Consider the following 25,147-nt stretch of genomic DNA (forward strand, 5'->3'; position numbering starts at 1 on the left):
GGGCACTAGCAGGGCTTTCTGGCTTTTACTTCATCGGTGTGCAAGGTGCAGATGCCCCAGGTCTGGTGGGGATGTCGGGCTGAGGGCTGCAGAGGGGATCACGGGTACCCCACTGGGTGAAATGGGTGCGAGGTTCCTTCCCTGTGCCCTCTGCAGTCTGCAGTGAAGTTCTGGAGTCATATTTAAGGGAAATTTGGAGAGGTCTGCTAATGTCATTTGGACGGGTTATCAGGACAAATATTTCTGAAGGTGGCATCTTCCAAATTTCTATCAGATGGCCAGAAGGAGAGATGAATGCAAGCCTCCCCTTGAAGCCCATCGGGCAGCACGGCTTTGCCATCACCGTGGTCGTCAGTGCACGAAGGGGGAATTTCAAAACTATCTTCTGATACATGGAGGATTTGTGACGAAGGGGGCAGCATTCCTCGGGAATGTGCCCCCCGCTCCACAGGGACAATGCACTCGCTACTCAAATAATGTCTGAATGAATTACTTTACTAGCTTTTTAAAAAAATCAGGCTATTTATTTTTGTAACTGTGCCGTTTGGGAAAATATCAATTTGCACAACAGAGATGTGTCTAAGAACAGAGGAGTAAAACACTTCCAGAATATGTAAGCTCCCAGGGTAAATCTGGAACAGTATTGCACATCAGCAGTCTTAACATCAGTCACCTTAACTTTTTTCCAGTATGGACAATCCATTGGTAGGCACCTGGAATAAAAGTTTCTGAGTGCAGCCTCCTCACAGACATCAATGCATTGGTGGAACATGACGGAGCAATGCGGGAAGAAATGGTATATGTGGTATCTGTACAATAAAGACACAGGCATCTGATAAATGCAGTTGTTTGTATATACAGACAGACGGGACCAGGAGCAGGCGCTACAAGAAGCAGTGGCCGGTTTGGCTCGGCAGCACTGCGCAGGTCCTGCTCGCCCTGCCACGAGGGTTGTTTGTACGTGGATGTGAGGTGGGCGATGGCCGCACGTGCCACATGCTGCTGGAGCTGCACGCACAGAGCACCCTGTGCCCAAAGTGCTGGATGCACACAAAGCCAGTCCCAGCTCCCAGCCATAACAGAGAGGTTTCAGGGATGGATGCGGCTCCTCTGTTAGGGGTCAAGGACTGGGAAGCACTGAACGAATGTCTTGATTACCCTGTTAACACATACTGAGACAGGAGTCCCGGTATTTTAACTGAGAGACCATTAGCTAAACCCTCGCTGCACGTACTGGATAAAATGAGCTCAATGTGTTATTCCTTTGTGTGGGTTTTGTCAGTGCAAAGCCACTAATTTCCTAAAAATAACATCAGGTGGTGAAGCCAAGACAGAGACCGTGTATCTGTAATACTGCAGGAGTTTATTTTTTCTTACTATTGTAAGCTGCTGAGAGCCCAGTTTTAACATGCGCATTATTTAGCTCACGTGAGTCACAGCAAAAGGAAATGTTATGCAGATGTCCTCGCTGCGCTGATAGGACGGTCTAAATAAATGGGGAGCAAACCTGCTGGCTGTTAATCACGCCAGTAATGTACCTGCTTCCCCTGCACCGCCTCTGCCGGTCCCAGGGCTTAGGAGGGTGACTGAACGCCTGGCGTGCTCCTACTTCATGGAAACCAATGTAGTTGCTGGAAAATGTCCATAGTTCTATTAAAAGCTAACAAAAGCTATTAAAAAAAAAAATCTTGAGAACTGATTATATTTTTTGCATAGAGAACATGAAGTTTTAAGCACAAGTGTTTAGGAGCTGCTTGAGATAAAAAAAATGGTGAAGAAAAGAAGGAACTGCTGCTGTCAAAAAAAAAAAAAAGGGAAAAGAAAAAGAAAAATGACCCATTCAGACCTAAATAAAGTGTGTCTTTACATTGTAAAGGTTGCCTCTTTTAAAACAAGCTAAAAAGCTGCTTGACATTATGCAGTATGGTCTCATTTTTTGTTTATATGTGTCAACATGATGTATAGATCTCTTAAGATGTCAAGCGCTCCACATTGTAATTTCCAAGTTACCTTTGAAATATGAAGCATGATTTCCTAGTCGAAGCATGATTTCCTAGTCACAGCATGACTGCTCGGGCAATAAGCAGGTGTTCCTTTGGAATTAGGAGAAGAGGAGGTCACACTGCTGTTGAAGTGAGTTCCCCTGGAAGTCACACCAGGAACAGGGAGACGTGCAGAGCGGATTTGGGCTGCAGCTGCCTCACCCCGCCTGGTAACGAAAGCCCTTGGTCATCCCTCGACCTGCAGGAGCTTCTGTGGGATCAGGCCATCGCCATGAAAGTCAATTTTGAGCATTTATTCCCTTTCTTTAAGGTGATTTAGGTTGGTATAGAGGTAGGTGTTCTGGGGACACGGGTGGTCGTCCTGCTCCATGCTGGCACCTAGTGCTGGACCTGCTCCCGTGGTACCTTTGTTTTGGGGACTCGCTGCCAGCACGGGGTGAGACCTTCATTTAAACAAGAAGCAGAGTGACAGCATGGTGGCACAGACACCCTCCTGGGCAGCACGTGCCTCTTGGGGCCCTGAGGATTTATCTGGATGCCCAGCCTGTGCTGGAGCCCAGACTATCTGCTGTTGCTCAAGTGACCTAGTTAAGGCTGGAGCTAATTGCTGTGTTTATGAGAGCTGCAGTGAGTGGTGCCAGGGCCTGTTCTTTAGCCTGGGGGCCAAGTGCAGTCGTTTGACCACATCCGTCCCGATCCCACCCGGAGAGGGGCTCCCGGTCCCTGTGGATGCCTGCAGCCACCCAGGGATAGGACTGCTGGCACAGCACGGGCCCCAGCATGCCAGTGGCCGCTCTCCCGTCCTGATAGCATCAGTGGCTGGGCCTGGCAGCATCCCCCATTGCTGTTTATTTGCCCGGGGTAGGTGCAGCTGGCATGTCTCCGCCTGCTCTGTGCAAAGGAAACAGGCTCTGAGCAGGGGCTCTTCGTTTGCTGGGGCGCAAGGAGGAGAGAAGACCTCCTGTGTCTGAAATCAGTCTGAGATGTGGCAAAGAGGGCTTTGGCTTTGGCTTTGGCTAGGTATTTGCAGAACTTTATTGTAAATACCTGCCTTTAGAGTTTAGCTTCTGTATTGATAAAGAAGGTTCAACATTTATTATTGGGATAGGGAACACTCTAGGTAAATTGTGTTCCACTAGCCACCTGGGCAGTGTCCCATGCCCAAATTACTGCCCTCCCTCCCTTCCACCCAAACTTCAGGTTCTTTTATCCGTTAGGAGGACATTTTTAGGGAGACACTAGGAAACCAAACAAAGTTTTTGTGCTAAAGCCCTTCGTGCAGTAGTTGCATGGCAGAAGGCTACTCCACAGAGTAAGGGGATCAAAGATTCAGGGCCCACTGTTGCTGCATACTTCAAAGACGTGTCTGATAACAGAGTGTTTAAAACTTGCTAATTAAATGTAATTGTAAACAGCTGTCACATGCTGCTACTGTTTTAATTGGCATTCATCACAGCTGCATCTGTACTGTGCTCCCACTGGGATCCTGGTGCGTTTGCTGTAATCTCAGAATGTGTCACCTTTTGAGAGATTAGGAGATCATAAAAGCATGAGGGCAACATATTTGTCAGGGTTGAAGGTCACTAATCTGTGCTGAAAGCAGCCAAGAAGAGTGAGCCATGCAGAGGGACAACTGGAATCAGCAGCAAGGTTTTGTAAAACTAGTGAGATTTTCCATCCAGATCCCCCCCCCCAAGGATTCTTTCCGTATTTCTGAATTTGTATCTCAGTGCCAGAAGTCAGTGGAAGACACAAGGAAGGTCATTCAGAAGTATTCATTAGATTGTTGAACTTAACTTCTGCCAGGCCATGTTGTCAAAAAAATCATTGAATTTTACAAGATACGTAGCAGAAGCCTGACTCTTTCAGCCGAACATCCCTTCTAGCCTGTTACTAAGGATGGAAATAAGCATCTCCACAGTCTGAATGACTGCAGATGCATTTGGCAGAGTAGCTGGCTGTTTGCTTATACCAGAGTTGCAGCTGTAATTGCGTTGTCCTTGTAAATCACTGGAATGTCAGATAGCAGTGGTTATCCCTAGCCTGGGTGGTGAGGCAGATGTTTTTGGTACGGCGAGCAGAGAAACAGGGTAATTGAGATCCCTTACAAGAACAACCCGAATCTACGTCTTCTGCTCCTTGCTTAAGTGTCCTTCATCATGTCGCAGACAATTAAATGGTGCTCCTACTCCTTCTCTCCTTCTTGTGTGAATGTGGAATTACGGCAACTTTCGTTTTAAAATAATTTATGTAAAACAGTTATAATGTGTGCTGACTGTCAGCTTGCAATGCTTAAACAGGCTGGTTTACATTGAGAAAACTCTGGTTTTAATGGAACTGAAAACATTTACTTGGTCTCCGTACTCAGAAAGAGGCATTCCTGAGTATACTTTCAGAGCAGAAGACTTACGATGTCTTGTTTCAAATTCAGAGGAAATAGCCCCCGTGCAAAATAGGTACATCAATGATTAATAGGGCTGTGAACTTCCCCATCTGAAAGTCATCTTCAGCCGTTAGGAAAAAAACTCTGAAAACTCATGGCTGTAATCTGGGACAAAAATGCAAACTGATATATTTTATTTATAACAGGTTCATTTAAAAGTCACTCTGTAGGAACCATTCATTATCACTTTGATTTTTATGAAGTCTTCACATGGGTTATGCCTAGACCTCTGTCTCCTTCAGCAAGGAGAAGCATAGGGTACTGTACCGTGCTCTTGTCTACATCTCTGAGCTCTCCATAATCAGCAGGACTTTGAAGAGAAATGAAGTAGGTGATCTTCAAGGAAGTTCCTCTGAAGACTGCATTCAGCATCTCAGTTCAGCAAAGCAGTGAAACGCTGACTTTGAGCCAGGGATGATTAGCATACTTAGACACATGCAGGCTTCTTGCTGAATTGGTTCCTGCATCTTTAAATGTCTCAGCATAGAGTTATATTTATGCTGCTTTTGTGAGGGTGAGGTGGAAAAATAGACAGTATTAATCAGCAAACTGAAATAGAGTGCAACCATTTAGGAACGTAGAGGTGAGCAAACACATGAATCTGTGAAAGAATCCCAAATGCCCAGGAGAGATGTCATCAGTTGTTTTTAGGCTGGAAAGAAATGTCAGCAAATTTGCGGTTTGCAATGCACCTTCTAAAAAAACACCAAAGCAATATAAAAAATCAGATTTTAACATCATACCATCCCAAGATATACAAGGCTTCACAGATAACCGTGGGTAGATTCTCTACAAAGCTTTCCAGGTATCTGCTGCCTTAGGTCTGTAAAAGTCAATACACAGTCCATATTGCGAACTCTCTCTTCTGTTTCTACTCTGGCAGTATTTCCATTGGCTTCAGAGTGATGATTTCCTGACAGACTGACTGCTGCTGGAGGGATGAGGGACAGCTTCATCAGGCTTGGACAAAAGCTATTTCCTATGGAGAATTACTGTTGAGCTATGTCACCCCCTTACTCCTGCCCTTTCCTTTCCAGATCATTTCCCAGCATTGCTCTTTCTATAAAGTATCTCACCTGTCCTCTCTGAATCAGTGTACCAGGCTTTTGAGAACGTCTGGTTTTGCTGAAGGGATGGAAATGAGATATAGACACATTAAGACTTTCTTTATTTTTGAAAGCAGAAATTCACTTTTGTGCAGGATTTAAGACTATCATAATTAGCTAAGATCCAGGGGAATTCCATTTTCTGGGAATGCGTAAAAGGTCCTCCCTCATTGTGTTTCCCTTTGGAGTTTTTCTTCTGGGACACTTAGAAAAGAGCCAGGGCAAAACTGGCAGATCTCCTCAGGAAGAGCAGGTGGTATCGTGGGGGGAGCTGTTAGAGGCCCTTGGTTCAAGGAATCAATTACTTTAGCTTGGTGTGTTTTACAGACACAGTTGCATTTTTAGAGGGGAGATGAACCCATGTTGTAAGACACTTCCTTTTTCTGTTCAGAAAAGAAACCACAGACTTTTGGGGTGTCTCTCTCTGTGTGTGTATGTGTTCGTGCATGTCAGATGTCAGCCCAGTACAATGGGTGGGGGAAAATCTAGGAAGGTTTTAGTCAAGGTAGCTTTTAATGTGAAATCAGTTCCTCCAAACCATCAACAGGTTCCTTAATGCAGAGACATTTCCAAGATATCAAAATTCCTGTTCTTGAAATAAAGGAGGTTTTGGCGTTCTGACAACCCAGGACACAGTATCAAGCCCAGGTCTCAGTCAAGATCTCGGCAACGTTTGGCTCTTCTGGTACACCAGCCCTACCATCTGTGCCCCTCCGCACCACCACCACGCTCCCCTTCCTGCTCCCTCCAGGCACTGCGAGCAGCACCTCCTCCTGCTCCTCCCTCCTGACCACTGCATCGGTTTTTACCCATCCCTTTGTACAGACCCTTCTTGAGGCTGTGCCTAAAACTTAGTATTTTATCCTCTCTCACCCAGTCTTCAGCCTTTGATGATGCACCACTTGGACAAGGGCCTGGGCAACCTGTTCTAGGTGGCTCTGCTTGAGCAGGGGGTTTGGATCAGATGGCCTCCAGAGGTCCTTTCCGATCTCAGCCATTCTGTGATGCTGTGAACTCCTGTCCAGGCCGTGAAGGACTTGTGTCCTGGGGCTGGTGGCTATCAGGAACTGGCCAGCACGGGTGCAGCCGGGGCCACCTGCAGCCCAGCCCGTGGAGGCATGGGGCAGGCACCGGTCCTCTCTGCTCACTGCTCTGCTGGCCATAAGAGAGGAAACAATCATTTAAAAAAAAAAAAAATTTAGTACTGAATCCTCTGAATGCTTCGTTTCATTTCTGTTCTCTTTATGGGAATTGAAACAGTTGTTATCACATTCCCCAGTATGTACCAAGGTGGCGATGATTTTAATGAGCTATTTTGTTTTGTGGCTTTTGGTTTTGTTGTTGTTGTTTTTTGTTTTTGTGAAGGGGGTGTTGTGGCTTAGCCCCAGGAGGCAGCTCAGTGCCATATGGCCACTCAATCACTACACCCAGGTGCGATGGGGGAGAGAATTGAAAAGGTAAAAGTGTGAGAACTCACAGGCTGAGACAAGGCCAGCTTACCAGGTAAAGCAAAGGCCGTGCGTTCAGGCAGAGCAAACCAAGGAACCCACTCGCTGCTTCCCATCGGCAGGAGGTGTTCAGCCCCTCCAGGACAGCAGGGCTCGTCGCCTGTAATGGTTTCTTGGCAGACAAATGCCACCACTCCGAACGTCCCCCCTTCCTCCTTTGTTCCCCCAGTTGTTATTGCCGAGCACGGCACCACACGGTGTGGGACACCCCTTCGGCGAGCCTGGGCCAGCTGTCCTGGCCCTGTTCCCTCCCAGCTCCTGGTGCACCCCAAGCCCCTCATCACTGGCAGGGCAGCACGAGGGGCTGAAATGCCCAGGGCTTTGTGTGAGCACTGCTCAACAGCTAACACATTGGTATGCTATCAACACTGTTTATTAAAAATCCAAAACAGCATCATACAAGCCTCTATGAAGAAAATTAACTTTATCCCAGCCAAAACCATGAGAGGGGGGGAAGGGAGGAAAGGAGTGGAAGTAAAATAGAGATGTTCCTTTCCTTCTGCACCTTTTGTCTTACTTTATTTTTGTAAGAGCCCACTGAAGGAGGTTGAGGTGCTGCAGGTTAGCTGCTCCCCACCTAACTTTCTGACAGCAGCTTGGTTGCCCACATGAGAAGCTGCTTTGTCACGGGCTTTTTCCATAGCTGATGGGGAAGGTGTGGCCTCTGTGGAGGCAACCTGAGGCCTGAGCAGCAGCTCTGTGACTTCTGTTGATGCTGGGGGAAGCTGTGTAATGGCAGGGTCATCTCCACAAAACGAACTCACATGAGGACAGGCCTATGTGATGTGAGTGGGGCATGAGGACCTATCTGACTCTTGGATAGGTGTTGTTGGAGGTGTGTTTTTCCACAAAGAGCATTCATTCTGTGTCCTGGGCTGGCTGATGTAAGCACTTGCATCCATGAGGAAACTCACACACCTGATGCAGTCCAGGGAGCCAAGACCTTCCCTTCCCTTCCCTTCCCTTCCCTTCCCTTCCCTTCCCTTCCCTTCCCTTCCCTTCCCTTCCCTTCCCTTCCCTTCCCTTCCCTTCCCTTCCCTTCCCTTCCCTTCCCTTCCCTTCCCTTCCCTTCCCTTCCCTTCCCTTCCCTTCCCTTCCCTTCCCTTCCCTTCCCTTCCCTTCCCTTCCCTTCCCTTCCCTTCCCTTCCCTTCCCTTCCCTTCCCTTCCCTTCCCTTCCCTCTGAACTTTGCAGATGTTTCCCACCTCACTTTCCTCCACCACTCTCCCTGAGCGGTGCCCTGGGATGATGCTCCTCCTGCCTGCCCATTGCTGCGTGCATGCACTGCATATGCACGTCCAATATACAGGTGTTATTTCCATGTGCACATCCAATATACAGGTAGCATTTCCTCCATATTCCCTGGAGCACAATGGACAGGGGGACAGCTTGTGCTGCTTCTGGCCTTGGCTCTGTCAGCTCTCCTTAGCAGAAAGCTTGCAGCCAGCTTCTCAGAAGAAGAAAGGTGAAACACAGATCTTGACCTAATGGCTCATTCCTTGGCAGCAGGGAAACACAGCACAGGTACTAGGACAATGCAGGGGCACCGTGCGCAGCAGGAATCATTTAAGAACCACCAGGTCTAGTGATGCCTTACCTAGCTGGTGGTACCTCAAAGGGCAACTGCTGACACTGGTGCTGTGAGCCTGCCACCTCTCAGGTGAGATTCCTAAGGACATCAGCTCCCAGACAATGATGCTGGGAAGAGGAGCACCTCCAGCTCTGGGCAGCCACGGTCCCAATAACTGTCTGTACAGACACCAAAGCCGAAACAAGCTCTGCGTAGCTTCTCTGGCTGCTCCCTGTGTATCTGCTGCAGCTTGTGCTGACTAGGAAATGGAAAACACATGGGAGTAGCCCGCCCCCTTGGCTCCATCACAGCTATATCAGTTTTCCTGCAAGACTTGGAGTTAAATCAGCACAAGCAATTTTAGCAAACTTTAATATAAACCATGCGAGGGTATTCTTGTCACTCCCTGCCTGTGAAGAGAGGGAATGACTGCAAAGGTAATGGTCTGAAAGAGCTGATCAGGTTTTGGAGGTGACTGTACAGGTTGGTTAATAGATGGATTTTTACTGTCTTCTGTGGTCATTAATGATAATATTAATTCTTACAGTAAAACATGGTGAACAGCTGTAGTCCGGTTGTTGTCTTACTCAGGAAGAGACCTAAACCCAAACTTCTGCAGGGGGAATTGCTCTGTAATGAAGCCTTTGTAATATGGAAAATCAGAGAGTGTGTGAGGGCTGTTTTTATGCTCTGAGGAGCCTGGGGCAGAGTTCAGAGGAGCTGGTTGCTCTCTGCTGTGAGTGTTACATCTATTTCCCTGTGGTCCGGAGCGTCCTGTGTTGGGAGGGAGGTTTGTTGGCTGCCCTACCTGTGAGGACCTGTGCCCTACCTGCTTGGCTTCTGCTCTCAGGTCTATTTGTGCTTCACCCAGGACTTTGTGTGTTGATGTGGTGTTAGCTGATATTTATTCATGAGCCTTTGTGTCACTGTTTGTGTTTCAAAACCCGTATTCTTTTTCTGCACTGTCAGGGACTAGAGCGCCTAGAAATTTGCCCTTGGTTACATCTCCAGCACCTGTCTGGGGACTGGGACTCCTTTTCTACTGTCCTGTGTGTTTGGTGTAGTCTCCTAAGCACCTATATCATTGAAGTGCAGTTGCGGGAGGAAAGTTAATTTTCAAGTAATTGTTTTTTCTTGGTATGATCTCTGGCTTCAAACTTTTTAGAAATATCATCACCCTGTCTCCTGGACCTGCATCTCTTCCATTTGAAGTGCTTAACTCTGCATTCGTGTCATCTAGATATTTTCTAGTAAATAAAGCTGGCTGAAACTCCTTCCTTACAATGGAATAGTAATTTCTTTGACTAGGATAAGAAGATGGCTTTCAATTATATTCAGTATATGGTAATTCTTGAAAGTTAAACAATAATTGCTTCTCCTAGCTGCTGCACTGGGAGACTTAAGTAGTTTGGGCACGGAAGTATCATGATAAAACATAATCACCACAACAAGTAGAGTAAGTCTTTTATTTCAATTGGAGTTTTCTCACAGCTGACGACTAAAAACTATTTTTTGATATTTTTTTTTAAAGGGGGATTTTCCCAAGCTGGACACAAGTTAATGAAATACTGTTTATCTTGTCAGTGCTCTCTTCTCCAACAACAACAAACAGGCTTATTAAATATTTCTAACCTGTTCTGTGATGCCTTTCATGCTGGCTTCCTGCACACACACACAAAATGTCACAATTTCTTTTGCACATGCTTCCAGGGCTGCACCAGCTGCTAGCAAATACTACTCTCCTTCTCTGCTGATGCTCAGTTTCGGTATTTTATCTGAGGCAATTTGCTTTCTGCTGACTCTATGAAGCCCTTCAGGGCTTGAACTCTTTCTCCAATCACACCTCCCACCCTCCAAAGGGCCAGCAGATAGCAGCCTGCTTGTCTCACCAGCTCTTAAATTTATGCAGACTGGGCAGCTGCTTCTTCATCCCCGCAAGTCCCTACCCAAAGATGCCAGAGATACTGCTGTCCTTTCACTCTTTAAATCAAAACTGAAAGCTTCTATCCCACCGAGCTCTCATCTGTCAGCTGGCAGCTGCGTGCCGAGCTATTGTATTGTGGATCACTTGGAAAGCATCTCCCGGCCAAGGTCCTCGGAGGGGCTGAGACCCCCCCCTCACCCATGACCTTTGGAGGGGGCTGAGAGGGCTTTGCAGGGATGAGCCCTGTGCATGGTGTTGGAAGCTGTGGCAGGCTTCCCCCTGACCCAAGGAGGAGCAGGGCTGAACAGGTCCCTGACTTTCTGCTTGAACACCAAAGGTATCTCATGATCAGGGTGTTTTAAGAAACATATCTATTAAAGGAAAAAAGTGTTTCATTGTTGGGCACAGGTGGCAAGAAAAAGCAGCCCAGAAGCTTGATTTAAATAGCTCTTCTATTTTTAAGGGCAATTCTTTTAAAAGAATGTTTGCTGCCTTTTTGTGGTGGTGATAAAATCCTGAAAACTTCTTGGGATAACACTTGGGGTCTGATTTTCTTGATTATAGGGCAGTAACTATCATGCTTGTGGGTTTTCAAAGCATTACTACTGTTATAAACTCAGCAGGCTAAGTACTTTCATTTGGATGAGATGCATTTTTGAGCACTTAAGTTTTACTCATTAAATACAAAACCTGATGCAAACTGACCTTTAGCTCTCAATTGAGTCCAAGCCATTAGAAATTCAACAGTTACGCGTCCAGTGACGAAACTAATTGCCAAATGTGCTGGAATGACAGAAACACACATACACGCACATGCGGATGGGAGCCTGTCTAATGCAGTGGGAGCTGCAGGATGGATTTTGTTAAGAGGATAGGTATAGGGCTGGTCCCAGTCCAGTGAGTTTGTTTATTCGTTCTGCAACGAGATCAAAACAGTTTTAGTAACACTGTCAGCACGCTGCTGCTGCTGTTGACAGCAGGAATAAACACCACCTGAAGGGCATGGGATCGGCTGCCGTGCCCCACTGCTGCGGGAGGCAGGATCGCCCCTGTTTCTCCATCCAGGATCTGCATAGAAGAGCTCGTAGGCTTCTCTTACGCTAGCTGCTATGTGAAGACAGAGGGAAGAGCTAGACAGTCTAGCTGTTGTTAGGGTGCTGTCTACTTCTGCATATTTAGCATAAAAATGTGTCTTTGGTGTGTTAAGAGAGAATCCAATAGGTTTTGGAAGTTACTGGTCTGACCTGGAATGCTGGCCCTAGCAAGTGTGCTGGAGAAGCTGTGAACTGGAGCTCTTGATAATTGTGGTGGTTAACCATGGGATCATACCCTCATTTTATTTATTTATTTATTATTTTTTGAGTAAAACTGTTTTAAAACTATGTTAGTTAAGGTTTTTTTCTTTTTTTTTTTTTTCTTCCACAAGCAGAGAGACGTCTGGTGGGTTTGAAATATGACACCAAAGGCAATTGTATTATTGTAATCAATTATTTTATGTTGTGGTGAAAATGGGCGAAAAGGAAAAATAAAGAAGAGCTCTGATTCGATGTGTGATGTTCACAGCTCCATTCTGATCAGCTCCATACACTTGAAAAGAACCCTGGTGGACAACCAGTGACACGTATTAATGACACTAGATGCTGAAAAGAGATATTTTTCTGCATGTAGAGAAATCATTTTAGAGAAGTGATGAACTTTTCTGCTCTTCCAGACTTACCAGAGGTCCAATCATTATGCAGATGTCATTGGGACCAAAATTTTAGCCTGACTTCATCAGGTGTGGCACTACTGTCATACAGTTATTTGTGAAGTTTTTGCAGAAATTCCAACGTTTGCAACTGTCTTGAGGAGTAAGTCCTTAGCTGCAGCCACAACTTAGGGTGCGAAGACACCGCAACGCTTGTGCACACAGTGGCTGTTTGCTTGGTTTGCTCCCCACGACAGAGGAAGCTGCTGTCTGAAAACTTTTGTCTCTTAATTAAATGCAGGCACAGCTTGAATTTTGTCTTTTCAAACTATTCCCATGGTGGGGAAAAGTGTTGTTTGTGTTTGTTTGACTTTCACATTTTTGGTGCTTTTAGCTTATTGCAGGGCTGACTGCTGAATTTTGGAACAGGACCTAAATGCCTCAGATGGACACAGAGGAAAGGGATAAGGGGATATGCAGGTGGAGAGCCATGCTGTGGCCACAACTACTGTATTAGTTGTGTTTCTTCCCCTCCCTGTGGGGAGGAAGGCTGGCCAGCAGCAGCTTAGCTGGAAGGGAGAAGGGAGATGGTGAAGAGGGTGAAGGGATGTGTGGGTGCTGCAGCTGGAACTGGCGTGGGGTGGGAATGTAGCTCAAGGCAGCGGATGTCCTGTCTGGTTACAGGATATATCACTGAGGCTCACGGATACTTCCTAATGTAGTGTCTGGTATCTGTGGGTGTTTTTCCTCCTGAGGCAATGTATTTGCATGGAAAGATAAACACTTGAATACTTTCTGCTGGGCCCGGGGAGGTGTCCTCCCTGCTGTTTTGGGGGGGGGGGTGGGGGGTGGGGGGTGATGTGATGCTCTGATCAGCCACTCCAACCTTTCCTTCCTCCTGCTCTGATGTGCTCAGCCTTGGTGCTTCTGAGAGCCTGGCCAAAGCAAAACCAGCCAGGGATAGTCCCTAAACAGAGGGAAGTGTCGGGGCAGACTGTTGACGGGCAGAGGTGAGCACTCCAGCGAGTGGAAAATGTGATTTTCACTGCCGTGGGGGCTGTGAAATGAAGCTCTGTGAGGTGAGTGATCTTGGCCAAGGTTGCAACATCTCCGTACCAGAGCATATTCATCTAAACTCTGCTTTGCCTTTGTGTAAACTATCCCCTCTGGAGCAGCCTGCACTGCTGCAGCTACACGTTTGCTTTCACAGACCCTAGACTGTCAAGCAACCTCACACAAGCATGCGTTGAGCTCATGTGATTGAGCTACATGTGTTTACTTTGTTATAGGTCAACCACTTGAGCCTACCCTCAAGATGAACTTAATGTTTGTGGAGGGAAGGCAGCAGCTATGTAATACGGGAACAGGCAGAAAACAGAATCATAGCTTTGAACAATGGGGAAAACGTTGGCTGGCTGAACTGGTTATATTATTGCATAGAGGTGTATGCACCTTTACAGAAAATTATTGCACTCTCCTGCAGTGTTTGATCAGAATATGTGGAAATCTTGTAGATGAGGTAGGAATCCCTTATAGTGCTGATTTCTTGTAACACTGGAAATGGGATGAAGCATGAATCTGATAAATACCATGGGAAAGGATCAAAGCTCAGCCATTTGTAATAACTATTATTTTTGGCCTATTGAGTATCTCTAAACTTTGCACACACTTAACTGCTTTACCTGCAGTGGCAGAGTGTGACTGAGCCAGGGTCTGAGGAGTGAGTTATGCAGTGGCAAACCCTCCTTGACATGAGCCTGACCGGAAATACAAATAAAATTCTCAATGGGTCTAAATTACAACTACACTGAATTTAAGACTCTTCTAATGCCACAGAAACAGTGGTGAGGGATTTGGTATGAATTACAAAGTTGTAGGGAGAAAACTTAACATAAACTCGTCTCGGTAACACAAATCTATTTGTTCTAAAATGTTGCCATTTTTACTTAGGGAGAGAGGCTTAGTTAAACAGACAATTCCTGCTCTCTTTCATCTTCCAGCTTTAAATGGAAGAGCTGAAATGACACTATGTTGACTGGCTTTCTCATAATTAAAAATCACAACATTTACTACTGCAAACAGACCTTCAATCTCTTTCTATAAAAACCGCCGCAAAGATAAACACTGCTCACTCTGGTAGCTTTTCCTATTTCCATTCTAGATTTATAAGTAAGAAAGTGGGGATTTGAGAAACAAATACTAAAGTCTGAAGAGAGCCCATTCAAACAGCCCTAAGAAATGAGTGCTGATGAAAACTTCCCCTCCTCCTAGGGCTCTGGGGGGAGGAAAATCTGGTGCGTGAAGTTAGGAACAGACACCCCGGTATTCTCTGTGCAAGCTGCTTCACAGACTTCCCACTTCTTTCTAGTCCATAACCCTTGGAATCGCCTCCTAGCTGACCCCACGTGTCACCCCGTCTCCCTGTGTGCCCCGTTCCTGGCGCGGCGTGCCCAGCGCGGTGACCCTACAGAGCCTGGCGGGGGCACGGGGGTTCCCCATGCTGGGCTCCCGTGGCGCCTGTGGGAACGCAGCGCCGATGCTGGTGGGATCTCCTGCTCCGAAGCGGCAGGGATAAGGCCTGCATTGTGCCCTGGCTGGCTGGACAGTGGAGTGCAGCCTATGTGTAACTTTTAGTCAACACAGGCACGCACAGATAATGGAGCATTTCAGCTGCCTCTGGGGAGCGTCTGTTATGATCTGCCAGAAGATTCTTTCTGTGGTTTAAACTTTGGCATATGAGGAACGCCAATACTTTATATACACAAAATGTCAGTTATGTGCCCTCAGGCAGCAAGCTAAAAATGATATTACCCTGATGATGGATCTTGGTCTAGATAATTTCAGCTACAGTAAGCTTCTTGATTTAAACTCTGTTGATGGCCACGCCACTCAGCTAAAGTAAAAACTGCAGGGTGTCACAGGTTTTCCACTGATTTCAAAGTGCTTTAGATAAATCACCAGCAAGGAAAGCCACTTTGTTGCAGGAAATATCATCCCGTGCACCAGCATTGCACAGCCAGCGGACCTTGTGTAACACAGCGGGATGAATGAGCTGCTGCCCGGGCTCTGCTGACCTAGAGCCCATCCGTGGTCCCGCTGGCTTCAGTGGCATTCGATTGTGCAGTGTTACTGCGTCTGCTGCCGGCAGTGACCCGTAAGAAGAAACCGCCTGGTGTCTGCGGTCTTCGCTGCTGCACAATTGCCGCTGCCCTGGGGGGAAACTGTGTGCAACAATGAACTGTCAGGAAAGGCTCGTTGTGCAGCGCCGCTGCCAGCGTAGCATGCTCCGGGACAGGCGGAGTCAAGGGAGGACAAAAATCTCAATAGCAGAAGCCAATTAACAACCATATGCATCTTATCTGCAAGATGAAATCACTGTGCTGCAGAGAATTACTGACAATAAACAGCAAGAGAAATGCTAAACATAAAGTGCCCAGTTCTTACTTACAGTAAAGCCACTCTATATCCCTCTGGAGTGTACAAGAAGTCCTCAGAGGGGAGGATACTGCAAAAATTTTCAACCAGTGTATGGCTGTGTTAGTTTATATATGGGACTTGGAACCCAAACAAGTAGCAGTTTGCTGATTTTGAAGTTTTTTATGCATTTACAGATTGTTAAAAACTCTGATGGTGCTTTCGTAAAAGCTTCAAGTTATTAACTGAAATTTAGGCTGGAGGTTTAAATTTCTTCAGCAAACAGAAGCTTTGTGGGACAGACAGCTGAGGTCCTATAGCTGGAAAGACCATGGAGTGTCAACCTCTGAGGAAAAGCCTGTCTCCGGTTTTAGTCAAATTATTAGCAGCCGGGGTTGTATGAGTGGCAAAGTCCAAGCTGAGTGACGGAAGAGAAACTCCGGCCCAGATTTTTATCTTACTCATACCAATGTAAATCCAGGCAAAATCTCCTCAAATCAGCAGAGTTATTCCAGCCTTATATAGGCTTAGGCAATATCAGAATCTGATCCTTTTATTTTGGGCTACTGGAATTCACTAAGAAAATAATGTGGACAATCATGCAAATTCCCATTATGGAATGAAGAAGTTGTCTAGTAATAGCCACATCAGTCAGACCTAGAAGAAAAAGGAAAAGAGACAGACGGTAGATAAAGAACAAGGCTAATGAGAGAATTTGTAGAACCGAGTTGGGAGACCAAAGACAGCTCCATGCTATCTCAATGACATAAACGAATTCCTTAAGAGCTCAGCTAAGAGTAGCTTGGGAAGCAAAGACACAGATAAGACCTGGGTGAGCCCAGTGAGTCCTTCTCTCATGCTGTCCCCAGTCTGGGCACTGTATATTTGGAATGATGACATTACTGAAGATTTTATTACCTCATCCTCTCTAGCTACTGACTATTGTGTTGTTTCTTAGGACTGGATGCCTGCAAAGATTCTCCAAGGAGCACGACCTGCATCCATGCCTGCCTGGTAGCCGGCCATAAAGAAGCAAAATGTCTCTTGCTGAAATAAGCAGTGCAGTCACACGGGTTACTGGGCAGCTGGTGCCTAATGCGGTTCTGCCCCATAACTTTTAACTGTGGACATATGGCAAATGTAGTTCTTTGGTAATTCTTGAAAAAGATCTCAAGTGTGGTCGTCTTCTAGAGATTGATATTGATATGAAATTTTCTGCCTGCCTCTCTTTTCACTAAAAATAACATTTCTCCAGTTTGTCACTCATCTGTGAATCAAGAAAATGATATAAATATACAAAACTGTATGTTCTAATATATGCTGAGTGCAAGGTCTAAAATTATATCTTCAAATAGTAAGTTATATTTTGGCTATGCATGTAGTAGCGTAGGAAGTATTTGCGTAGTGTTTTTATTTAATTTGTGCAGAAGGACGTAAGTAAAATGGTGTTGCCAAGAAAATAAGTGATCCTTGGTTTCATGAAAAAGTCCTTCCCGTGTAGGTAAGCATGCACTCTCTCTGGCTTACTGATGGGTCAGTTGGGTGCATTTTCCCCTCTCCTCTGAATAATAAAGTAAAATTAAATCTGGCCAGATCAGATGGTTTCACGCTATGGGATCAACACTGCAGCCCTCCTGTGAGGTCCTATGCCCTGAGCTCCTACAGAGCAGTGTGCTTTGCCTCTGTCTGCATCTGCTTTGAGGAGTTTGTAAGTGTGGAGCAGGGCCCAGCAAAAATGAGTGCTGATTGATGTGGTGGTGATTTCATTGATGCTTTTCCAGCACTGGTTACCACAGAAAATGATTCTTTTCTGAATCACTTCCCTCTGTACGCAAAACTCAACTGAATGGAGCAAGAATTGGACAAGAGGGATGCTAGCAGGCTGTACTACCTTTGAAGACTGATTTCACTTTTCTGAAATAATCTGCATACAGTAATGAAATTTGAGACCTACTCAAAAATCCCCTAACAATCACACTGCCACATTGGATGCGTGTGTGGAGGGGAGCTCATTTAAAATGAGGAAAGCTGTTCAAAGCTTCAGTTTGGAAAGTTATCAACAAGCTGGAGAAAGAAGTTTCAGTCACCAATGGGTTTGCTGCGTGACTAACATAGGACACTGTCTGTTTTGCCTCAAAAATGATAGACTTGCTTTCCGATTTGAAAAATGATAGAAGATCCTGTTGCAGTTTGGCTGTGTGGGACTGGAATAGAAATCCAGTCTTACAGGGCAGGCTGTGCACACCTTCCAGAGGAGCTGTAGATGGCTGAGGAACTGACCAACTAATTTTAGCATCTGTTTTCCACTTGGTGCTTATTCTTGCCAAGCTATTTTTCCTATGAAGCAGCCCTAATGAGGTGAATGACATTCAGCCTTAACAATTCTTCCAGAATTGCTATTGTTTCTGAAAGTCAGGCAGAGATACCCCTTACCAACACACGGGATAGCAGAACTTGTTTCAGGACCTGAAGGTGAAAAGGCTCCCTAGGGCGAGCAGAGCCAGAAATCTTTAGAGGACACCCTGGGAAAGGATATGAATCACAGGTTGGATGTGGGGATGGTGCATGAATGGGGCAGGACAAATGAAGTCATATCTACGCAGGAGATGAGGCACATTTAAGAGGGGAATAATTGTTTCCTCAATATAATCTAGTGGTTGGGTCGGCAAGAACAAAAGCAGAGTGGCTCTTTAGCCAGTGCAAAGCTATAGAGCTCTTCCAAGTTATCACTGAAAACTCCCCTTTTTCCTTTTTCATCTTCTTTTCTGGTCATTAATATATTTTCTGGGACATGTTTTTCAGATGTGTTAGGAGATAAGCAAAAGAACAAAATGTGAGTTTGGTTACCAAGATATTTTGTACACCTTCACGTTTAATAACTCCTGTTGTTTATACACCTAGTTTTCCAGATCTCTTCCATGGAAGAGAAATAATAAACACACTGATTGTGAGAATTTATCTTTTAAACTCTCCTGGCAAGCCTGGGAGCAGGAAATGGGAGAAATTGTCCATTCCTTGCTGCTTTATGCCAGAGGGGTGAATGACCCAGGTGGACAATGCCAGATTGCAAGGACACAGACCTGTTCTGCTTCATTCTTGCTGCTGTACCTCTGTGATCTGTTCACTTTCAGAGGTCTTTTTGGCTCTTTCTGGCATTTTAGAAGTTCAACCAGATGTTGGTAATATCAAAGGTATGCTTTGATTACCTATGGCAGAGAGGAGGGCTCAGGGAATGCCTCACACCTTCCTTTTTACTGCTTTTGTTACTTACCATAATCACAGGTCTATTTTAAGGAAACGTCTGTCTCAGCAGCACAGACTGAACTGCCTGGTCTGTGTACTTGTCTGAATTCAAGGCAGGCTCCATGCTGCCCGGAGGCTCCAGCAGAGATGCTGTGGGGAGGCCAGCTGAGGGCCAAAGGGTGGGATGAAGGCCTGATCTTTTGGGATGGCAAATCATCCTATGAAGCCTGGTAAAGCTAAGCAGCTTGATGCTGCTCCGTTCTTATGAATTCCTGCAGGAACCTCACCTGGAGACCAAGTTCAAACTCTTGAATTTCTATAGTTTAAATCCCAGACTGAAATCTTCGTCTTTCATTTTGTGAAAGTTTCCAGAGAAATTAAGTTGTCAGTTGTGTGTGTATTTATATACACTCAAATTTGGGCATGCAAGATGCTAGACATTTCTCTCAAAGATTGCTCTGCTGAAGTCCGTAATTTCTGCTGCAAGGTAGAAGGAAACAGATTAGTCTCCATACAACACAAACCGTGAGAGGAAGCCTTCGCTAGTCTTGAGATTGTGATCTAGACATAAACAGTAATTTGGTTCCAGCACTAAAATATACACCAAGCTGAAATTTGGTTTTATTGCTGCAGGCAAAAAGTTGTTCATATGATTTGTAACTACCTAAATAACTACCTCTTTTAACTCCCTGTTTAAGGATTTATGAAGATTTATTCATTGTCATCTCAGTTTGACAATCTGACAAAAATGGCCATTTAACTTCAGTGTTCCTGTTAATTTGTCTATTTGCTCTGGTTTTAACCTCTGTTTGACTAGTTTCTAAGTCTCATTTAGATTAATAATGTTAATAGCCATTTAGCCTTAATAGCTTTGTAACTCAAAGCTCACTGAGAATTACCTCTACTTCATGGTTAATGAATAGGATAATGAGCCTGATTAAAATAATTAAGACTAGTGGTAACAGCACTGGTAAAGAATATGGTTAAAAAAATAGACGGTTTTCCTCCTGGCTCTTAGCTGTTAAAGTCATATACAAAACTGGGAATCATGTGCCTTTTGTCATATTAAGCCACCTCCTCTGTCTGCTCCTCAAAGACACTGCACCCTTCAGCTTTGCCAGCCACTCTTTGTACAGCCAATCTGTTTGTGTCTTCTCCATCTCCTTGCCCTCCGTTGCCTTTTCTTCTTCCCCCTGCATCTCTAGGTGAGTTTATTGCAAAGCAACATCTATTCCATGTTTTGTTGCCTAAGGACCAGGTTCTGTTATGTTTTCTTTGCTATTTGATTGAAGAGAAATGAGTTCTATAGAATATCTTAATTTAGCAAGGATTTTTTATTTTTTAAAACTGGATATTTCTCTGATTTTGTCAGAGGACAATGAGGTCAGAGAAGTCATATGTGTAGAGTTGTGAGTAGTGAGGTTATATTCCTGGAAGGGTTATAGTCCTGGTCTTTTAGAAAATTTCCCCAACTCACCCTTAACACATTGCCTTTTACATATCCTAGACTTGGGAGGGGGGGAAGCCTTGAAGATGATGATCAATACCTTGGACTTGAGCCAATTTATAGCATGCACAGGCTTGATATTCTTCTAACAGCTTGTGCTACTGCACTGTTTGGATTGATTTGTGTTTATTAAGAGCCGAAGCTCCCATTCGAAGATACAGGAAGGTTCTGGTGTCTAGGCAGGGATACAAATTCATGGCTGCTACTTTCAGAGGACACAGCAGATCAACCACAGTGTACTCTGCTATTGGGAAATCTTCAGGCAAAACAATACTTTTATGCCTGCAAATGATTCAAGATAAAATTACCTTCAAGCAGTGTTACTGGGTTATAATTGTTCTTCACTTTTAAACCAGTCTTGGCCAGACAGTTCTGATGGCAGCAAGTGGTGATATTTGGTATTGATGCAGGATGCTGACTGTTTAGAGTCCCGCGTGTGTACTGAATTTATTATTCAGTGGGGTAAGATACAAAGGGGTTCAGAAAAAAACAGAGAAAATACTGACCAAAGGGAAATGTTATAAAGACATGCTGTTTCCCATTATTATTCAGTTCACTGAATTACTCCTATTGGGAAAGACTGAAACTATCTTAGCATATTTCTCAGGACTTTCACCACTTGTATAAATCAAACCACAATAACATGTCAGCTGCTACAGGGAGGTCACGAAGAAGAGTGTTAGGGTGAGGAAGATGGATACCTGTCCCTCTCTATCATGCCTGTTAAGGTGACCTTAGCTTTGTGTCCTGAATTGAGTCAAGATTGAGACAGCTTAGAATATAGATGGCCGTGTTTTTTTTTTTTTTTTAGGCTTTCTCCAGAATGGGATATTTCACATTAGGAGCATAGTTGGGTAGGACCAGTGCATCTGGGATGGGTGTTTGGTCTTTAAAGGAAGAAGAACTGGGTCCTTCAAATGATGCGTTGGCTATTTTGGTCTGAAATTTCACCAGTTGCTCATGACCCTTCTCACAAGCCAGGAAGCACATGGGTTATATTCACAAGTCTTGGTTTAAGGCTCATGGATATGCAGTAGATCTGACATAAGCTGCTCTGTCATGCCTCAGATTTCATAATCGTGGGACAGTTGGATTCCTGACAGGCTGCTCTAGGCAGGAATTTCGGGTTCCAGTTTGTGCCGGACATGTCGGAGACGCACTGGCACTTTTAGCTGCTGATTTTATGACTGTCTCACATAAGGACTTCTGGTTCAGTTATTGTGTTTTGTAAGTGATCTTTACAGCACAGGATTAACTTTAATACCTGCTACAGTAATTATCAAAGCATGTGGTATCCTGATGACATACTTATAGCTTCACATGAATTGGTAGATGTTCTGCTAACTGGAGGCCAAAAAGTTAAAATCCTCATACAGTCAGCTGCAAAGAAACTCCCTGTCTCTCCTCTTTTCAAGCATTTGCATAGCTTTCAAGTTTGGAAAACGACTTGCCGGGGAAGCTTGGAAGCATCAAAATTTGAGGTTTCAGCAATGGAGCAGACAACGTGAGCCCTCCCCCACAACTCTTGAGCAGGTGGCAGGCTTCAGTGTTACTTTCATAGAACTTAAATCTGAAGTCAGACTGGGAGCACACAGCGCCTCAGGGTCACATAATTAAGTGAATCAAAGGGTTTTGTTTTTCAGGTCCTTGGAGCTGCTGGCACCTCCATGCATGGGGGAAGATCAGGCCTGCAAAGGAGAGGGTGAACGAGGGGGATGCAGCCTCACAGAACTAGGTAGGGCTGGTGTTGTGATGGGGATGATACTTCATCATCATGATGCCAGAGTGTCTGGGAGGCACCAGCACCTTCAGGAGCTTCCAGTCGAGTAACAGATGTACACATGCTGCGTGAGCTCATTTTAGATGCACAAAGGGAGGTGTGAGAAAGGTTCCCTTCGTGTCTTTTCCAGGCACCTCAACCATTGTATTGCTCTCTCTTAGTGGACTCCTACCAGATACTTTCCAATATTTTGTGTTGTGCTCTGTGGAGAGAAAAGGCATTTTGTCATTAATGTTCCAGCTTGCACAGAAAATTATGATTGTTTATCTCTTCTGAACATGGGGCTGTCACTTATTCCTGTCCTTCATATGGGACTTAGGCAGAAATCTTCTCTTGTCCCCAGAAATCTTCTCTTGTCCCAGATCTCCCTCATACATAGTGGTGGCTTGGTCCTGGCTTCACTGTGGTTTTTGTGTATAAACCTGTTTGTTAGTGGGAGAGTGTCCCAAACAGTGGCCTGTGAGGGCATGGTTTACAGCTGGCACACAAAGCCATGCTTTCCTAGGAGTTCGGCTAAATGTTTGACAGTAATGGTGATTGATGGTGTGTAAGTAATGCTGAGAGTTGACAGTAGGGCAAGGTCCAAAACAGTTTGGAAACCATTGCCTTGGAATGTGTGCTGAAAAATAAGGGCTGTGATTTATCATTTCCTTCAGTGAAAAACATTTTAGGCAATTCTGACATGGAACAGTTAGCTGTATCAAATACTCATGAAGATAATCTGGTGTTTGCTATCATATCTCTTTTCAGCAGATGGTAAAGGCCAGGTACTAATTAAGAAGAAAAGGGAGGGTGGAAGCTTTAGGTTGACAAAATGCTGCAGCATGTAATAAATAGCATCTTATTATTTCTGCTAACAATTAGGGACTGGAATGAGACCTCTCATAAGACGTGGATCACTGCTCCATCTGTTTGCTGCTGGATTATTCCCCTTGCATTTGCATTAACAAGTCCTGCCCTTGTTATGGGTGCATCATGGAACAGTTGGATGATTAGGACCTAACTTGAAGAGCAGTTTCCTTGCTATGTTGTTATTCATGATGATAATGGCTATTCCTGAGACAAGCTGGTCACCCATTTGGAGCTTTTCTATGTCTTCTTTAGAAAAAGTGTTGTTTTGTTCCTGGATAAACCTCTGCAGAGCTGAACCTGGTTTGAAATGTGAAGGCAAAAAGGAAATTTATGAATCAACAGATCAGAGATATTGAGTCTTTGCCAGAGAATATCTAAAAAATGAGCACATGAAGGAAGAATGTAAGTTGGTAATGAATAATCAGAAATATTTTTCAGTCAAAGGTTTGATTCAAAGTCTTCTGAAGTTTCTCAATATGTTTTTACGTCTCAAAGACGTAAAACCAGCATTGGCCTTTTGCTGCCCTCCCTCTTTGTAGGGGACAGACTAGAAGGAGATCATAGGTGCAGAAGCCAGACTGCTCAGAGGCATGGAGATACAGTGCATACAAGATGCTTTGAAGCTCTTGGTCAGCCCTTTGAATCCTGTTCCCAGAACTGGAACAGGGCAAATTATTTGAAGACTCTGGATTGCATTTTCGAGTTGTACCAATAAAGAACACAGCTGAATCATGGAGAATACTGCTAAGCTGGTGCAAACAGCAAGTTTATGTGAGCCTGAAAAATGGAGAGAGGCTAAAACTATGAATCACACAGCTGGAACACTGGAATCGAGGGCTACAAGCTTTGCAAAAGACAAAGGCAGGGAAGGAGGGGTGGGAGTGTTGCCCTCTGTGTTAGGGAAGGGATTGATTGCGAAGAGCTGCCTCTGAGAAACAGTCACGGACAGGTTGGGAGTTGTAGGTGAACGTTAAGGACCACACCAATAAAGGATGCCTTGTGGTTGGGGTCTGCTACAGGCTGCCTGATCAAGGGGAGCTTGTTGATGAGGCATTCTTGTTTCAACTACAAGAAGCAACACGCTTGCACGTTCTCATCCCGATGGGGAACTTCAACCACATGGATGTCTGCTGGGAAAACTACACAGCAGGCTGTGAGCAATCCAGGAGGCTCCTGGAATGTAGTGAGTATAACATCCAGGTATTGGACAAACCAACCAGAGGAGAAGCATTACTGGACCTGGTGCTCATCAGTGCGGATGAACTCATTAAAAGGTTAAGATTGGAGGCAGTCTGGGCTGCAGTGACCAGGCCTTGGCTGAGTTTGTGATGTGGAAGGATATGGGACTGACAAAGAGCAAAGTCAGGACCCTGAACTTCCAAAGAGTGAACTTCCAGCTGTTTAAAAACCTAGTTGATGAGATCCCCAGAACACTGACCTTAGGGACAAAGGAGCTCAAGAGAGCTGGTGACTCTTTAATGATGCTTTTCTTAGAGCACAAGAACTCTCCATCCCCTTGTGTAAGAAATCAAGCAGGGAGGATAGGAAACTGGGATGGCTGAGCAAGGACCTGCTGGTCTAACTGAGGCAGAAGAAGGAAATGCACAGGCAGTGGAAGCAGGGACATGCGGCCTGGGAAGCGTACAGGGATGCTGTCTGGTTGTTCAGGGATGGGATCAAGAAAGCCAAGGCACAGATGGAACTGAGCTTGGCAAAGGATGCAAAGAATAACAAGGAGGGATTCTGTAGGTACATAGGCCAGAAAACAAAGGCCAAGGAAAGTGTGCCCCCTCTGATAAATGAGAAGGGAGAACCGGTAATGACAGATGTGGAGAAGGCTGAGGTGCTTAACTTCTTTGCCTTGGTCTATGCTGCTAGTCAGGCTTCCCATGTCTCTTGTTTCCCTGGACATGTAGGTGATGGCTGGGGGAGCAAAGTCCCTCCCAGAGTAAGTGAAGAGCACCTCTGTGCCTGGGATGATCATGGAACAGATTCTTCTGGAAGCAATGTCAAGGCACATGCAGGAAAAGGAGGTGATCCAAGACAGTCAGCATGGCTTCACCGAGGGCAAATCATAGAATCATTTGGGTTGGAAAAGACCTTCAAGATCA

General features: G+C 45.2%; 1 protein-coding gene and 1 long non-coding RNA gene across 2 annotated transcripts in view; one reads left to right on the plus strand and one right to left on the minus strand.

Moving 5' to 3' along the window:
• Positions 1–25,147, minus strand: part of LOC308185138 — a 210,939-nt gene that overhangs the window by 72,714 nt on the left and 113,078 nt on the right. The window lies entirely within an intron of this gene.
• The window catches only part of LOC308185134 (uncharacterized protein), a 163,477-nt gene continuing 147,267 nt past the window's right edge, over positions 8,938–25,147 (plus strand). The window contains exons 1-2 of the transcript XR_013943137.1: positions 8,938–9,066; positions 16,613–17,239. The gene's annotated coding sequence lies outside the window, so the exon portion shown is untranslated. Of the gene's footprint in view, positions 9,067–16,612 lie in introns of the transcript that reaches the window.

Source organism: Anser brachyrhynchus (assembly GCF_964034855.1).
Source record: "Anser brachyrhynchus genome assembly, chromosome: Z".
In the NCBI taxonomy this organism is placed as follows: domain Eukaryota; kingdom Metazoa; phylum Chordata; class Aves; order Anseriformes; family Anatidae; genus Anser; species Anser brachyrhynchus.